Source organism: Taudactylus pleione, unplaced genomic scaffold (genome assembly GCF_031769625.1).
Source record: "Taudactylus pleione unplaced genomic scaffold, aTauple2 ptg000201l, whole genome shotgun sequence".
In the NCBI taxonomy this organism is placed as follows: Eukaryota; Metazoa; Chordata; class Amphibia; order Anura; family Myobatrachidae; genus Taudactylus; species Taudactylus pleione.
In genome coordinates this window covers 22,703,052-22,722,281 of record NW_028284603.1, presented here as the reverse complement: position 1 = coordinate 22,722,281, position 19,230 = coordinate 22,703,052, and positions in this window count along the sequence as shown.

The window sequence follows — 19,230 nt, the reverse complement described above, 5'->3', positions numbered from 1 at the left end:
GCGTAAGATAAGTTTGTGGGAACACTTGCCCCCAATGAACCTGGCGAATTTGTCCTTCTCCGTGCGGGGGGACCCGGGCGCTTTTCAGTGCGTAAGCACCTCGAATTGGCCCAGAGTGGAAGTGAGACTCTCGCATCGTTAGTGCGTCTTGAGGGGGGACGTGTTAGTCGTTCCCCGAGCATTTGAGTGACGTGAAAGCTGGAACTGAGTCTGCAGCGTCTCTTGCCACCCTGGTTAGGTTAATTAATTAATTATAAATAAAAGTTGTGACCTTTTAGCCAAGCTCTTGTTGTCTGTGTCGTTATTTATTAGTTTAATTATGTAAGCTATACAAGGTTGTTAAGGGTTTGGAGCAATAAACCAATGTATTATCTTAACAAAATCAGAAAGTAAACAAAGCACTACCACACTAGCATACTAACACCCCTATTATTAGCCACGTACAGGTGATCTGACGGTTTCTCCTTACTGGAGAATTAATAGACAAAATTTAGGAACCTGGGGCATATATACATCCCATTAATAACTCCATTAGTGCTTTTGTCACAATTCATAATCACCTGCTTAGCTTAATAATGTTGTGACACTGTACTGTGGAACTCATAGCAATGGCCATACTAAACAAGGGTGCCTTGTAATGAGGCGATGCATACAGTCTTTTAGCAATTTACTTTTTAATGGGGAATCAAGGATCATCATATAAGCACCATCCCAATTTAATCATTTTATAATTTGTACAAATCATTCTCATCTGTCATTTCCTTCAGCCTTAATGCTGGCACACATCCATATTCTCTTACGTACTGTATACCTAAACCAGTTGTGTATATAACTTATATAGGATTTTTGTACACTTCAGCAATACACAGTTGTATATGTCTGACCGCCATACATTTCAAAAGATGGCGTTAGCTTTCGGGGCCATGTTCCTGGAAAGCTACATTTTACAGAGCTAGGTAAATGTCACAATTTAGCAGCCCCCATAATAACCTATGGGGAATACTTTTATGAATGAAAATGGAGAAACCACATCAGATCCCCCCTTCTATAATCCTGGAGATACTGAATTTCACAGGTTACCCCCCCTCCATTTCCAATTGTTCTCTGGGGATTTACCACAACATTAATTTGATAATATGCCCCATACAAAAGGCGTTGGACCACACTCATATTTCACTGCAGCAAACTTAATTTGCTTCAAAAGTCTCCCTAATTTTTATCTTTCTGGAACAGTGGTTTTCAACCACACTAATGTGCCGTGGGCTGTTGTTTAGTGTGCCGCAGTGTGACAGGCCACCGCTGGTCACATTATAGGATGGGCCAGGCAGCGCTGCCACTGAGCGCCTCCGGGAGGCTTAGACGTGCCCGGAGCGTGCCTAGACGCGGCAGCGTGACATCACAGGTCACGAACGGCGCGTTGCCTGTCTGGCCGGCCATTCACCCAGCCCTTCGAAGACCTGCGGAGAGTGCCTGCCGTGGAGGAGGAGCCGAGAAGACATGGGGACGTGGAGAAGCTGGAAAGGTAAGTGAATGGGGTGGGGGACAAACAATAATGGACACTGATGGGTACAAGAGAGGGGGATAGAGCAGAATAACGGACACCGATAGGGAGGAGGGGGGGAGACAGCAGAACAGACACCTATGAGGAGGAGGGAGAGCAGAACAGACACTGATTGGTAGGAGGGGGAAGAGAGCAGAGCAGACACCGATGGGGAGGAGGGGGAAGAGAGCAGAACAGACACCAATGGGGAGGAGGGGGAAGAGAGCAGAACAGACACCGATGGGGAGGAGGGGGAAGAGAGCAGAACAGACACCGATGGGGAGGAGGGAGAGCAGAACAGACACTGATTAGTAGGAGGGGGAAGAGAGCAGAACAGACACCGATGGGGAGGAGGGGGAAGAGAGCAAAACAGATACCGATGGGGAGGAGGGGGAAGAGAGCAGAACAGATACCGATGGGGAGGAGGGGCGAAGAGAGCAGAACAGACACCTATGAGGAGGAGGGAGAGCAGAACAGACACTGATTGGGAGGAGGGGGAAGAAAGCAGAACAGACACTGAAGGGGAGGAGGGGGGAACACAATAACAAAGATGAGGAGAAGGGGATGTGTATAATAACATAGATGAGTAGGGGGGGAGCACAACAACACAGATGGGGAGGAGGGGGGACAATAACACAGATGAGGAGGGGGGAGCACAAACACACAGATGGGGAGGAGGGGGGACACAATAACACAGAAGACAAAGGGGGGTAGCACAATAACACATATGGAAAGAAGGGGGGGTGACACAACAACAATGATGAGGAGGGGGGTAGCTCAAACACACAGATGTGAAGGAGGGGGGACAATCACACAGATGGGGAGGAGGGGGGAGCAAAATAACAGATGGGGAGGAGGGGGGAGCAAAATAACACAGACAGGGAAGTGACCCAGAGCAGGGACTGAACAGCTGCAACCAGTGACCCCTTCACAGAGTGTAATTCCGAAAATATTGGGGGGGTGCAGCAGTCCTTAGTTTTCATGGGGTGCTCTGACCCTAGATACAACCCTGGGGCCAATGTATGTGCGTTTTATTTTTCTGGGGCCAATGGATGTGTGTTTTATTCCTGTGGAGGCCAATGTAGTGTATTTTATTCCTGTGGAGGCCAATGTAGTGCGTTTTATTCCTGTGGAGGCCAATGTAGTGTGTTTTATTCCTGTGGAGGCCAATGTAGTGTGTTTTATTCCTGCTGAGGCCAATGTAGTGTGTTTTATTCCTGCTGAGGCCAATGTAGTGCGTTTTATTCCTGTGGAGGCCAATGTAGTGTGTTTTATTCCTGTGGAGGCCAATGTAGTGCGTTTTATTCCTGTGGAGGCCAATGTAGTGTGTTTTATTCCTGTGGAGGCCAGTGTAGTGCACCTTTTATTCCTGTGGAGGCCAATGTAGTGTGTTTATTCCTGTGGAGGCCAATGTAGAGCGTTTTATTCCTGTGGAGGCCAATGTAGTGTGTTTTATTGCTGTGGAGGCCAATGTAGTTTGTTTTATTCCTGTGGAGGCCAATGTAGAGTGTTTTATTCCTGTGGAGGCCAAGGTAGTGTGTTTATTCCTGTGGAGGCCAATGTAGTGTGTTTTATTCCTGTGGAGGCCAATGTGTGTGTTTTTTTATGTGGGAGCCAATAGGTATGTTATTTTATAGGTCGCACACCCCGTATTGCCGGATGGTGTGCCTTGGCAATTTTAAAATCTTGCGTAGTGTGCCTCGAGCTGAAAAAGGTTGAAAATCACTGTTCTAGAATGATGTCTCTGCAGAGAGTAGGACGTTGTTGTATACATAGCTGAGAAGATATTACCCTAACACAGCTAATTATAAGTTATTCACAAACAACGTCCTTCTGGAAAATTCTAACTAATTTGAGCGTCGCCATCTGATTATTTACAAGTACACTTCCTTGGTACATCTGCACAAGTTAATGTATAACGCACATAAAAAAATCAATAAACGTCAATAAGAAATTGTTTTTCTAGCTATAAACACCTCATTTTGTCTTCACTTGCTAAATACCATATGTTAAGAAATGAACAAAGCTTATATATCTAGTGTTCATAACACATATGTGTATTTATAATGAGAAAAAAATAAAAAAGGAAATGTACTGGAGCAGGAACAAAATATTGTAAATACTTATTCTTTCCAAGATTTAAAGTGCATATGTGTATAATACGGCTCACACACAGGGCAGCCGAGAGTGCCAAGTGCCATTTGTCCCCCTCAACAGTGCTGTAAACAATGTCCTAGCAGCTGGCCCAGGTCGGGCCCCTGCAGGACCCCTCCAACATGCTTAGGCCTGGGTAATTAGTACCCGCTCCCCCCTCGGCAACCCTGCTGACTCAGAGTGTGTAAGATGCATTGATGTAGTGTATCTTGAGTGATTTTGTACTCCACATGCCCATAGCAGTGAGTGCATGAATATGTGCTCATACAGATTTCTGCTACTTACTCAATCTAGAATGGGTGGGCAGAAAGTGGTGTGACTGGGGGCATTCTAGAGTAGGCCAAGTACAGTAGGGTCATATTTGCTCACTTGCAAACAGATGCAGTCTGGGAAAAAGATGCATATACCCCTGGGAAAGATGTATTATTTGTGTGTGATCAGGTGCAAAAATAGATGATGATGATGATGATGATGATCTCTGTCACTAGCAAACCTCCTGTGATTAATTGTTTGTGAATGCTCCACTGACACTGACTGGTACTCTCTGTATTCTTCGGGCATATATTACGCTTTTTTGAGCAGTTTTAAGCAACATTATTTAGCATTTTTCCTGTGTTCTGTGGGCCTGATTCAGCAAGAATCGCTATTCTGCTAGAATGCATGCACCACAGTTGCAAATATTAGCGGTTATATGCAAATGTTTGCAATCGCATTGCGAATACAGCTTACCATATGGATGCCCACTTCCCCTTGCTCACATCCGTATACTTGTGCAACATAGTGAAACAATCGGTAACATCGAGTAACATCGGACCCATACGCACAGTTAAGGCAGGTCAGACTTCACTCAGGAATTACTACCTTCAGGTCACGCTATGAGGCCTCAGGCTTCGTATGGTATTGTAGTGGATAATTTATGCACGCCCCTGCAACGCTGTCCCAACACACTGGCACGTCTGCATTCGCCCGACCACCCCACGTCACCACCCACAAATGGCACTTCCTGTCAATTACTCTGCAAAGGGAACTGCGTAGCCTCTGCATACGCAGTTCCCATCGCAATTGCTAGTTTGAGCACTCGGGTGGGCCGATGGACTGTAGTACTGGAAAAACAAAATCGACCAGCAGTCAGCATGGTTGCTGGAAGCACTTCACCGGCGCAAAGCACCTTGTTTTGTTTGATTGTATGTGTGGAAGGCCAGGAAGTCTGGGCCTGAGTGGATACTGGCAGCGAAATAACCATCATCTCTGCCAACCTGGTTCCACCTGGGGCTGATCAGGTGCTACCCCCGGTAAAGGTTATATGTGTACATGGGTATATAGAAGAATGCCCCCGAGTGCACTTCCCAATAGTGATCAAAGGGCGTTCCCTGAAGGTGAAAGCCGCAGTAGTCGCCAGGCCACCCTACCCATTGATCCTAGGTCGGGACTTTCCGTTGTTACAAGAGGTTGTTATCTGGCATGATGACAGCAGAAGGTCCACATCAGAGGTGACCCAGGAGCCAAGCTTGTTACAAGAGGTTGTTATCTGGCATGATGACAGCAGAAGGTCCACATCAGAGGTGACCCAGGAGCCAAGCTCTGCTGTTTCCCAAAGTTTGGTGACTGTATCGCCCTCCTTGGCCAGTGAGCAACCGGAGGGGAGTGAGACCGAGACACAGTGGGTTCCCATTTTCAAGGAAGTGTCCTTGCAGGACTTTGGCAAGGATCAACAGAACGATGGGAACTTGATAAATGCATTTGAAAATGTTGTAGAGATAAATGGTAGCGTAATCACGGCTTTACCAGCAGAAGGTGTATCATACTTGGCATTGAAAAATTATGGGCCTGATTCAGAGCCGGACGCAATGAGCGCTCGCTCGTCCAGAAAATAGGGGTGGCTATTCAAATGAACCGTTCGCTGTTTGCGGTCTGTTCACGCCTCTAGGTCTGAACGAGCGAACAAAACTTGCGGTCGTTTTTTGGGAAACTACGCCCCCTGGCCGCTCGCATCCTACGTCATGTCCGCTATTTATTTGATTAATCGAGTACATCGACCAGGGTCTGGGCTGCTCGCTATTCTTGTGGTTGGTTTTTGCTACCACAATTTTGCGAGCAGTTCTGGCTATAAAATAACCCAGTGACGTGGTCAATGACACTGCTGTTTTAATTATGCACACCCATAAAACGCCCCGTTTTGACCTTTAAGCACGCCTGCGTTCGGATCTCCACTCCCCGTTTTCAAGCACTTTCCCCTGTTACCACCCACTCTTTCTGTCACTCAAATTATCAGGCATTCGCTATTTTGCGAGCACATGAATTTCGACCGCACTGACTGGTTCGCGCATGCGTATAACGATCCGTATGCATGCGCAGTTGGGCAAACATCGCTTGGAGCAAACGAGCGGCCGCTTACGAGTGGCTCTGAATCAGGCCCTATATGTTATATCGTGTAACCTATTTGTAGGGTGAGAGAGTAGACCAATTGTTGGTTCCCTGGAAACACAAGCAGTTGGTGTTAAGGGCGGCTCATACACACCTGTGGGGGGGCCATTTGGGGGCGGAGAAAACTCTCCAGCGTATTCAATTAAGATTCTTCTGGCGCAGCATTCATGCAACAGTAAACAAGTATTGTCAGGAATTTCCAGTCTGTCAGAAGACAGCACCCCGGCCAGGGTTTCGGGCATCCTTGGTTCCCCTCCCTGTCATTTCCGTACCTTTGAGAGAATTGGTATGGATCTGATAGGGCCGGTGGAAAAATCTGCTCGTGGGCATCAATACATATTAGTGGTGGTAGATTATGCCACAAGGTACCCGGAGGCTATCCGGCTACATAACATGAAATCTAGCACTATTGCCTGGGAATTGCTGATGCTATATACCTGCTTGGGAATACCAAAGGAGACCCCTTTTGTCTCTAATATGTGCCGACTGTTAAAGGTGGATAGGATTACTACCTCAGTTTACCACCCGCAAACAGGTGGGCTTTTTGAACGCTTTAACCAGACCCTTAAACAAATTATAAAAAGGGCGGTGTCTGAGGAAAATCAAGATTGGGACTTACGCCTACCCTACTTAATGTTTGCAGTGCGAGAGGTGCCCCAATCCTCTACGGGATTTAGGCCCTCATTCAGAGGCAGTTGTAAGAAGCGATCACTCTCTCTGAATGAGGGCGGGCGCTTGTTTTTTTTTGTTACCTTCCACAGCTTAGCGACTGACCAGGGTGATGGTCGCGATGGTCAAGACCATCACGACCATCTGGGCTTGCGACGAGACCCTAAGGTTGGGTCTCGGCACCCGCAAGCCCCAGGGAGCTTCCTGCTGTGATCGAGCAGGAAACTCCCCACTGACATCACTGCTGATGTCAGTGAGGCCGCCCACAAAAACGGCAAGCGTTCTGTTAGGAACGCCTCCGTTTGTATAACCACCCCCCCGTCCTGCCTACAAAATGGGGCGAGCTGTCGATCAACATCAACAACCGCCCCTTTTGTAGTGAGCTCCGGAGCGAGGGAGTTTCTCTCCCACTCTGGGGCTTGCGCGTGCACAGTGCGGCCGCCGCGCGTGCGCAGGACCAAAACATTGAGTCGGTTGCGAGCACTCAGCGCTTGCGACCGGCTCTGAATAAGGTCCTTAGTCCCATTGAACTCCTCTATGGGAGGCAACCTAGAGGGATTTTAGATCTGTTGAAAGAAAGGTGGGAACAACAGTCATGCCAAGAGCCTACCATCGTTCAGTTTGTGACCCAATTGTATGGCTGGATAAGGCAAATTGCGCCACTCGTGAATGAGCACATGGATAGGGCACAACAGCGGAAAAAACGTTGATATGACGCTAATCAGTCTTTTAAACTGGGAGACAAGGTACTGGTTCTGGTACCCACCACTGGAAGCAAAATGTATGCCCAGTGGGGAGGCCCTTATGAAGTTATAGAGGCAGTGGTACCTGTTAATTATAAGGTTCGACAAGAGAGTAGAAGGAAAGAAGGGCAAATCTACCATGTAAACCTGTTAAAACCATGGAAAAAGAGCGCTGGTCAGCCCTCTTTGATTGCCAAGAAAACCCCGGAATGCCAGGTACCCATTGCAGTTACCCTTAATCCCCGCCAGAAACAGGAGGCGGTGAGTTTAGTAGCACGGCACCAAGATGTGTTCTCTGCCTTTCTGGGGAAAATTCTAATTATCCAGCATTATTATTATTATTATCATTTATTTATATGGCGCCACAAGTGTTCCGCAGCGCCTTACAAAGTACAAAAACAAATTGTATACAAGTGACTTACAGAACAATACAATACAGGACATGGATAATATATATTGCTACATTAGCGACCATATCACCCAGATAAGCAACAGAGCATAAGCAGCCAAGTGTTAGGTGCCCTAGTGGTAAGTAAGAAGTAAATGACACTACAGTAAGGAGAAGCACAAGAGGGTAGATGGCCCTGCTCGTGAGAGCTTACAGGGTTTACTGCTAATCCTGATCAGTCTACCATTGGAATGGTGGAGGCAAAATATTTGGGATATAGTGTAGGCAGAGGGCAGGTAAAACCTCAGCCCAGTAAGGTGGAGGTGGTCCTCACATGGTCTAAACCCAAATGTAAGCTCAGAACATTTCTTGCCCTAGTGGGTTACAACTGCAGATTCATTTGTGATTTTGCCACTAGGGCAGCACCATTAACTGAGTGTCTTAAAAAACAGTCCCCAGACTGTGGTCTAGAGCAGCAGAAGCTGCATGGCAGGATTTAAGGTGCGCCTTATCTGCAGAACCTGTTTTGCAGGCTCCTAACTTTAAAAAGCAGTTTATATTGCAGACAGATACCTCGGGTACGGGATTGTTAGCAGTCCTTCTCAAGTGGTAGAAGGGGAAGAGAAACCCTTCCTCTACCGTAACCAGAAATTACTGCCCAGGGAGAGCAAGTACTCAAATGTGGAGCAAGAGTGCTTGGAAATCAAGTGGGCAGTTGACTCATTAAAATATTATTTGTTGGGGCGGGAGTTTTTGTTGGTTACAGGTCATTCCCCTTTACAGTGGATGCACATGAACAAAGAAGTCAATGATCGTGTAACCTGCTGTTTTTTGTCTGTGCAGCCATTTAAGTTTGAGGAACAGGATCGTCCGGGGAAACAGCACCTCAATGCTGATGCCCTTTCCAGAAAGTTTGTTGGGCCTGATCCTCCAAGCAAACCTATGGTGAAGCTAGAGGAGGAGCAGGAAGAGGGTGAGGATGGCGAACTGTGGAAAATGGCAGAGAGCTCTGTACCCGGACAGATGGCACAAATAGATGTGGGCAAAGCAGATAGCTCGCCTGAAAGTGTTTTAGCTTCATCAGGGTGGTTGAAGCTAAGTGGGGAGGAGTGTGACAGGGTCAGCATAATTCCACATGAAGTAAATGTGGAATATCTCCCAGGTTTGGCAGAGCTAAGGCATTAGGATTGTGTTATGTCCAGTTCAGGTGTTGCCTCAATCAGTGCCTGTAAAGGCAGCTGATTACAGATACCTGTGGGAACCTGTTTTAAGAACTGCAGAGACACTGAGTAAACTGAGCCTGACGGTGAAATAGTCGCCCAGCTTATAGGTCTGGCGGTGATTAGTGTTAGGGCTCCTGGACCTGGTCTATGTGATTCTTGTCACATTATATATACATTTTTATATGCTCATGATATTCAATATTGGATTACAATTTATGCATTATGTTTCTGTAACGTGCTTATGTTGCTGCAGTGTCTCATATGAGTTACGATGTGACACTCTGGCATCGGAATTACTATTTTTTTATCTATTGTAATGTTGCTTCTTCCCATCGTCTATAATGTCTGATTATATAATATACATATATACACACATAAACACACAAGCCTTACCATACTTATAATTTATATATTTTATCACTTCTTGTATGTAACTTTTTATTTTCTTTTAAGATAAAATCTAATTAAACTTAAATTAATTAGAGAGAACCTCAGGGTATTTGGAGATGAATGTGTAGATGGTTTAAAGCTTGGCAAGCACAAAACAGTTGATGCTGACTCATTTCCTAAATGTCTTAAGGAACCGTGATCAACTAATAGATTTCCTTAATTACTAAAATAATTGTAAAAAGGCTGAAATATAAAGTATTATACACTTTTGTAAATAAAGGCACAGTGCAAGCTATTTTCATTTCTATAGTCGGATGAATTTCACGATGACAACTCAATGCCAATTTATAACAATGCCATCAGTACAGAATAGACAAGTTTTATACCCCCAATGGACACTATAAAAGCTACACCTGCTTGCTAATGCAAATCACACTTGCCAACCCTCCCACATCTTGCGGGAGTCTCCCATGTTATTGACAAGCCTCCCGCTGCAAAGTTTATTAAATCCCCCTCATTCATCACTGCCCATCTGAAATCTGAACTGCGCATAAGTGAGTCCGATTGTGACAGGGTGGGGCCTGATGGCAGTGAGAAATTTGGCTAGCCATGCACCACATTGTTGTGAGTAGAGCCTGGGTGGGTCAGCAGGCAGAGGCGACAGTTCTCTCCTGCATCAACGGCGGCAACTGTCCAAACAAGTAAGTAAATAGTAGCAGTGCTCGGGAGGGGGTGTCCTGTAGTGGGAGCTGTGCTGCAGGCATTGAGATACAATAATAAACAATGTAACTAAAAATTGTTGCTTATCATTGTTTATTATTGTATCACTGATCAACATTGATTGGTTACTTATTATTATACATTGTATTTTGTATGTGTTTCACTGGCCAATGATGTTTGATGTATTTTGAATTTTATAATTTTTTTTGCAATTAAATAGATTTATCTGTCCATTGACATAGCTCATTTTATCAGTTCATTCTTAGTAAATTTATTTACCTATTATTGAATAATTTTTTAGATAGGTTTTAGGTGTATCTCAGCGCTGTTATCATTTTTTCTTTTTGTTTTTCTATGGGTAGCAACCACAACAGTAGCTTGATATATACTAAATCAGTGCATTTATATTTTGTGGTCCTCCTTTGTAGCACCATTGGCTTTATTCTTGTTTTACATATTTGATGGACATAAATGACTAGGATTGTGGAATAACTGTTGGCACCAGATGGTATGTTTGGATTGTCTCGGAAATTGCTGATCTTCTGGGATTTTCGCACACAACAGGAACTGATTCTGAGTAGCATACAATACCGATATTTGCGCAACTGTTCAATGTTTTATAACTGCGCATGCGTTTAATGGGTTTAGGTAACAGTATCAAGCAGTGAATAGCGTGGAGAGGTGGTCTAGTGTAGAAGTTGCCCATAGCAACCAATCAGCCCCTACTATTAATTTAAATACTGTACTTGATAAATGCTACTTAAAAGCTGATTGGTTGCTATGGGCAACATCTCCACTGGTTCACTTCCCCACGCTTTTCACATCTTGATAAACCCCTAAGTCGCCCTAAAGTCACACAGCATAACAGTAAATGACTATTCAGTGTACGGTGCCATATTAGCTTATGTCTCTAAGACAAACCTCATAATTGTCCGCTGATAATAGGTGTCTCCAGCTGTTTGATTATTGATACCAGCAGTTACAACCATAGCATGCTGGATATCTCCAAAGGCAGGGAGCCGGCTGCTGGTAACTGCATGTACTACAGCAATGACTCTTACCGCTTCGCTGACTGAGAAGGAACATGTAGTCAATTATGAGAGCTGGTAGACGGAATGCTGGGGTCAAGTCTGGCTTGGATGGTCTTAGGTCTCTCAGGGGAAATCCCTGGTGGGCCCCACTACCTTAGGGCCCACCCCCCATTTCTAGGGGTAAGTAAATTGGTTGAGCAGGATCATGGATGAACAGGTACTTGGTTTGTTTCCATAGAAACTACACCAAGATTAACCCTCCTGCCAATCAAATTGGGTGGTCCAGGAACACCCCTGTACCTTCCTTTATAAAACAGTCCACGTTCTTTGCATGTCCTAATGGCTGTCAAAGTTGGGGGGCCAAATGTAATAGGGTGAGAGTTTAGAAAATGTGAGAGTAAACTCTCACACTTTTTAAACTTGGCCAATGTAATAGAGTCCGAGAACATTCAAACTCATACGTGTTTTAGACTCAAAAAACTCTCACATTTAAACTCTCATCCAGATGGTTTCCCAAAATGAAAATCCAACTCGATCAATGTAGTAGTGTGAGAGTATACTGCTAAACTCTCACATTTTCTAAACTATTTTCTAACCCTATTATATTTGCCTCCCACTCCCTTTTCTGGTTGCTGGCCACACCCCTTAATCTTGGGCTACTACCACTGTGTTCCCTGATTGGTCCTTTATGCTTCAACCACGAGGCACTTCATCTGTAATGCAAGTTGGATCAAGTCACTGAAGCCATGTGTACCTGTGAACATAAAGGGAATAGGACACAAGGGCCCTCATTCAGAGCCACTCGCAAACAGCAGTACGCTCGTTGCGTTCCGATGTTGACTAACCGCGCATGCGTCGGTGTAACACTGCGCATGTGCGTACGGCAGATTGCGAGTTTTTTTGGTCTCGTTCGTCAAATAGCATACAGGAAGTGACATGTCAAATGTGATTGACAGAACAGGGCGTTTTTGGGTGTTGACGGGGTGGAGATGGAAAAACGCAGGCGTGGCGAGGCGTTTTTGGGGCGTACATACATTAGCAGATGCGAGCGTAAAATGTGTACGGACCGACTCATACGTCACTGGATGATCCTCTTTCCCTTCAAAATGCTCGCACAGCTTAGGGTCTGGATTACTCGACCACATTGGCGATGGCCTTCACCTCCATCCCGGCACTCCTCGATGTTGCTGCGATTAATCGCGGGTGGTCTGAACAGCAATTAGTGGTGGATTGAAAACCGGCTTGGTATGTGTATTGAAAGTAGTTTTTTGTGTTAGCACAAAAGCGTACGCAGGTGGAAATCATAGCTGCTAATGTGATGATTACACAATCAATTTACGTACATTTGTGGTATTTTCTTTGGGGCTCAATTTGTTGGTTAGGGCCTATTGTAACAATAATGTCATCATGTTTTTTTGGTTTTTCCCTTTTTCTTTGGCCTGTTGAATTTGCCTCGTTATGTTAAATTTGAAACGTTTCTTAAAGAGCCCTTTTTTGGGGGGCCATGTAAAATGTGGTTCTTGCCAGTTTGTGCCTTTTGGCCCAGGATTAAATGTAATCCATTGTGACAATAATGTGAGAATACAATGTCAGTTTTTTATTTATTTTTTATTGCTCAAAGAAAAAATCACAATTCAAACATTTTTGGCCAAAGTTTTTTTGCAGGGTTCAATTCCAAAGTTGCAATAATTGGGCCAAAATAAAAGATTTATGAAATGTAGAACACAAAATTAAAAACAATTCACAAGAAAGGAGAGGGAAGTTTGTTTATTAACTTGTATTTGCGAACTAATTAGCGCATTTTTCTCTGTTTGTATAGTGACTTGTATTTGCGAACTAATTAGCGCATTTTTCTCAGTTTGTTTATTAACTTGTATTTGCGAACTAATTAGCGCATTTTTCAATGCTTATTAATCCTGTAAAATTTTTTGTGGTTGCCCTTTCCCTTTTTTGGCTTACATTTCAACCCATTTTGATGTACTGTGTGCAATGTCGTTTTGCTCTTTGGCCAAATGTGTGTTTCGCATATTTAAAGTTTTGTCTAGCACAAAATTTAGAAACACAAATGCACAGACTAAAATTTTTCAAATTATTTTTGGGATTAATTTCAGTTTGGGCGTATCATGACAATACCCCGGCATGTAAGCAGCAATGGATGGTATCATCAAGCTAAGTTGTTCTTAATTTTCTTTTGGGGTGGGTCCAAAGCCTTACATTCCAATCTTGCCATTTCAGGTTGATCTTGGGCGGATTGTTCTGGCCATGCTCCCGGAAGCCGACCAACCTCAATCTCGTCCCAGGCGTAGGCATCGTAGGCGTGCAAGGCCCCAGATATTTCGAACACGTGTCACCCTTTTTGGAATGCCCGATGATGAGGTTTTAAGACGCTACCGTCTTCCTCCCAAAATCATCATAGACACTCTCTCATTAATAGAGAGTGATCTTGAGCGGCAAATTGACAATCCAACAGCAATACCACCACTTACGCAATTTATGGCGGTGTTACATTTCTGTGCCTCAGGATCGTTTCAAACAACGGTGGGAATAGTGGCGGGCATCTCACAATCCTCCTTTTCCAGGATCCTGAGGGCAGTGATGGAGGCACTTTTCAAGCACCTCCATCATTTTATTCAAATGCCTTTGGATTTGGGTGCCCTTAGTGTGGCCAAGGCCAATTTTTACCAAATAGCTGGCTTCCCACACATCATAGGGGTTGTGGATGGTACTCACATACCACTTCAGCCTCCAGCACGGCTGGAGGCAATATTTCGCAACCGAAAACACTATCACTCCCTGAATGTAATGGTGGTATGTGATGCCTCCCTCCAGATCCTGTCCCTGAATGCAAAATTACCAGGAAGTGCACATGACTCCTTCGTCATCCGGCAATCAGGGATATGGCACAAATTAAACAACCTCCAAGCTGGTGATGCGTGGCTTCTGGGTAAGTGTAGACCTTTAGTACATAACAATGTTAAGCTTGATACACAGTGATCCTGATGTTGTCTATTCTTTTTCACAGGAGACAGTGGATACCCTTGCATGCCCTGGCTGCTCACTCCTTATTTGGCTCCCACACCAGGTCCACAAAGTGAGTTTAATACCGCACTTACAGCCACCAGGCAAGTGGTGGAGCGCTGTATCGGCCTTTTAAAAGTCTGATTCAGATGCCTCCACCGCTCTGGTGGCGAGCTCATGTATTTGCCAGATATGGTTTCGAAAATTGTGGTCCTGTGTGGGATCTTTCACAACATCGCCATAAGGAGTGATGTTCCAATGCAGCCAGAGGATGCCTTACTTGAGGATGGCCCCCCCGAGGTTGGTCGGAGGTCAGTATGTGGGGGGGCCATACGCGATGATGTGGTGGCCCGATATTTTAGGTAATTATTGACCAAACAACAGTGTGTATACCCAATGTGTTACGGTTTTTTAGCGTTCATCTTTTTTTATATTAATTCTTGCACCATCTTCTGTTTGTTTGCATAATCTTTGGCACTCCCACGATGACTACTTCCTGCTACCCTTCAAAAACCTTTATGTGGAAACTTCTGGAATATATTCTGACACCAATATTGCAACGCCATATTTTTGAAATCATGTGGGCATGGGCCTTCGTCAACCAGTTCTTGATTTGTTGTGTGTGTGTTTCGTGTTTTTGGTATGTGGTGTATTTCTGATTATCACTGTGTGTTGTGTTTGTGAGTGACCACTTTGTATTTTGATTGCTGTTGTGAATAAATATTTGGAGAGTGTAATTTGTTTCCTTTTTGGGCACGTTAGAAGCAAGTGTAAACAAACTCCCAAACGTTAATTTTACCTAAGGGGTAACCCAGTAATGAAGCAAGTGGAGCTAAAATGTAATATGTTTTCGGGGTACTAACCAACACACCAAGGAATCCTGTACAATCAGTTGCCTTCGTAAGATTGTCCTAAGCAGTTTGGCCACCAAATAGGAACCTGAAAAATGGTGTAAACTATCATGTTGACCACCACAAAAAAGGAAAATGACATTGGTACTGGGAGGTGTTTCTTGTGCCTGTTTGCATTCAAAATACAACACACAATCTGTAGTGAGATTCTGTGGCAATCCTTGCTTGAAGAGTCTACTTATGTCAGTGTAAAGAATCTTGGATTTACTCCAAACGCATGAGACAGAGCTTGATTTAAAACTGATTTATTATGAAACAATTTGAAAAAAAAAAAAAAAAAATACTAATTCCTAAGGAGGACCAACAGATGGTCAAGGCCCTGCAGAAGCCCGGTGACCTGCTCCCACATACGGCCCACACAATAAATTATTTGTTCCCGACGCCTCTGTTCCTCTCTGGGTGACAAAAGTTTGGGGATTAATAAATCGATAATGAAGCAACATTCTAAAAAAACACAAAACAAGCAAACCAAAACTTAAAAGCTTGTGGGCAAAAAAAACATTACACGGATAAAACCCAGCACACCAAAATGTCGTAGGCCAAAAATACAAGGGCCCTAAAAAAAGGCACACAGGTGTGATATGTGTATGGTGACATCAGCAGGAACAGGTAAAGACAACCCCCAAAAATACCCTAAGGCGACAGAAAGCCAACAAAAATGGGGACGACACATGATTACATACAAACAGTTTGTGGTGGCCAAAAGAAAATTTAAAAACACCGTTCTCCAAAACGTCCGAGCCAGAAGCCACTCCCTGGACCACCTCGGAGGTGGCTACAATCCCCAAACCTAGGGGCAGGGTGTTTGCGGAATCCAGGGAGGGGGTATTTGGAGGAGGGACGGATGGAGGAGAGGGGGAATTGGGCTGGAGGGGAAGTAGACCTGAAATCTCGGCCACAGGGTCTGGGGAGGAAGGGGTAATTGAGGAATTGGGGGTCGGAGAGAGGGGCCGGGACGGCATCTTGTCTGGCGATGCCGCCGTAGTCTTTGCTGTGCCCCTAAAAAATGAAAAAAATATTGTGGTTAGTTTCAACAGGAATCCAAAATTAAAAAAAAAAAACAAAAAAAAAAAACAATGACTAAATAGGACAGACATGAAAACATGCACATGCAGATATGACTACAATGACTCAATAGGACAGACATGAAAACATGCACATGCAGATATGACTACAATGACTCAATAGGACAGACATGAAAACATGCACATGCAGATATGACTACAATGACTCAATAGGACAGACATGAAAACATGCACATGCAGATATGACTACAATGACTCAATAGGACAGACATGAAAACATGCACACGCAGTTAGGGCCCACAAGATAAACTTGAAAACCACAGTCCAGAAAACTTACTTTCCGCAATCTGCATGCGAAAGCATGCCAGCAAGCGGGGCGTCCGCCGGTGCAGGTCCGACCACCTGCGCTCCAGCTGGCCAATATGTCAGCGTGAGCCGAAGGAGCGCAGGCGGCGACGTACCTCCGCATATGCGGAACGCTTGCGCCTATTTGAGATGGGTGGAGGCTGACTGGTGATCCGCCTGTCCATCACCTCCGTCAGCACCAGCAGTTCGTGCCTGGTGAATGCGGCGGATCTCATGATGGCAATGGTGTTTTTTTGGCAAAATATTTTTAATAAAGCACCCAAAAAAAATTTGATTGGCTAATGTATTTGGGAAATTAACAGGACAAATTCTATTGGTTAGTGTATGAGTCATGTGTTCGACAGGGCCACAAATCTCTTGAGAGTTATGATAGGCTTGATGCAGTGACATGCGTAAGCAAATTTAAATAAAGAAATGAACCACAGAAAATTTGCGGGGAGACAAACAAATAGAACAATTTTTTAATTGGGGCTAACATGTCTTTTGAACAATAAAAGCGAAGGTTTCAGCCGTACGTATTCTGCGAGCAAATACAAACACGGACAAGATTAAAGTTTATTGCATTGTGTTGAAAAAAAAAAAACAATTAAGCTAATTGATACATTGATTGGCATGATACGATTGAGGGAGGTAGGCAGAAAAAACGAGCAGGTCATCGGAATCTGACAGTCCCACTTCCGGTTTGTACTTGTGCGTGCGTTCCCTTCAAGCCATTTCGGGGATGTACGCTCGCTATTTGGCACGCTCGTTATTTAGAGGAGGGGTCGGCTGAGTTTGGGGCGGATTTTTTGCTGCGTACGAAAATACGAGCGAGTGCTTGAATTTAAATATTTTTTTAAGTACGCCGAACGTACGTACGCCCACTTGCGAGTGGGTCTGAATCAGGCCCAAGGTCCTAAATGCCATGAAAGTTTGGACAATTACTGTGTGCTTGAGGATCGAGGTCAAAACAGTTGTCACAGACATAGGAGATGTAAGATCTGTGCCAGATCTAGAAGCCAATCTGATTGTCATCAGTGTACTGCAGAAGAAAGGATACTAGGTCCAATTTGCAGGGGCAATGGCAACTGTATATCGAAGACACTAAAGAATGTTGTGTAATGGCAGCTTCTGACTCCAACCAGTCCATGGAGCTATGGTATAGGAGACAAGGTCACCTAGGGTACGACAATGTACAAAAGCTTCTAGATGGTATAGTGATGGGAATGTCCATGACAACCCAGAGAGACCAGAATGTAAAAGTTGTGTAAGGGTAAGCAAAAACATTGTCCCTTTCCAAAGTCAACATCCAGAGCTAAAGTACCTTTGGAATTAGTGCATACGTATGTGAACCAATGGAGTTGGAGTCAGTGAGCTGTAATTGCTACTTTATGATGCTCATGGATGATGCTAAAAGGATGATGTGTGTATGCTTCCTTAAAGCCAAGGTTGAAGTGACCAGTAAAATTGCAGTATTCAAAAGTCTAATGGAAACCCAAATGGGTCTGATCTTAAGGTCTATTAATGGTAAAGAATATGAGAATAGGGATCTGACTACTTTTCTAAAGAGAAATGGTATCCAACACCAATTAACAATTGCCTTCACACCAAAACAAAATGGAGTAAGTGAAAATGCACACAGAACAATTGTTGAAAAAACTACTAGAAACAGTCTTAAGCTAGGGGGGTGCTAGAGGAGAGGATTCTGCGCTGTTTCCTCATCTATCTGGCACTATGACCCCCCAGACTGCCAGAGGAGCGACCTCCAACCCTGACCAAGTGTGCTACTGTGCATGAATGGTTCTCAACATGTACTTCTCTCCTTTGTCCTGTTTAGAAGATGATGTGCCCCTGAGACTCTATATTACAATAAGAACCATCCTCTGCTACCACTGTGTCATCACCCCTAGTTATATATATATTGTACAACATACAGGGGTGTGCGACCACCTGCATTAAACCCGCATGTTCCTGTCTGCACCTGGGAATACTGCATTTTGTTCCTACTGCATACTGATTAATCCTGTGTTACTATAAACTTTCTACCGGTTAATAAACCAATCACTGGTTAGGTTATCTACCTCATGGACTAACCTCAAGCTAGGGATATGCGCCGGACCATTTTTTCTGGATTAGGATTTTGTCGAAGCTGAGTAATTGGCTGAGACAAGTTCAGTTTAAAATTGAACTGGCCGCAAGACGCCATCTTGGAAATGAGACCACAAGATGCCATTTTGCGAATGGCCGCCTAAGCGCCATTTTAGATAAACTCACATTTTAGTACATGTGGCGATAATAGTAATAGCACCATGCTATTGCATCTCCCATCATTTCTCATATACACAATAATACGCATAATAGCGCTGTTAACTAGTCGCATATTAGCGAATGCATAAGAAAAACGCTGTTTAGTAGCTAAATGCGCACGCATCTGTCCCCTGTTAACTAGCGTCTTCATATCAAACCCAGTACACTCACACATTACATATTCACTAACAAAGTTCCATTAGCTTTAAGGTATAAGATTTAAGTTGGTTCAGTTAATATAAATGCTGTGAAATAAGGATATTTGATAACTAAGGTTTTATACATGCTAAGAAAGCTGTGTTTGGTTTTGTACTGATGCGTACTCTTTCCACAGTATTCCGG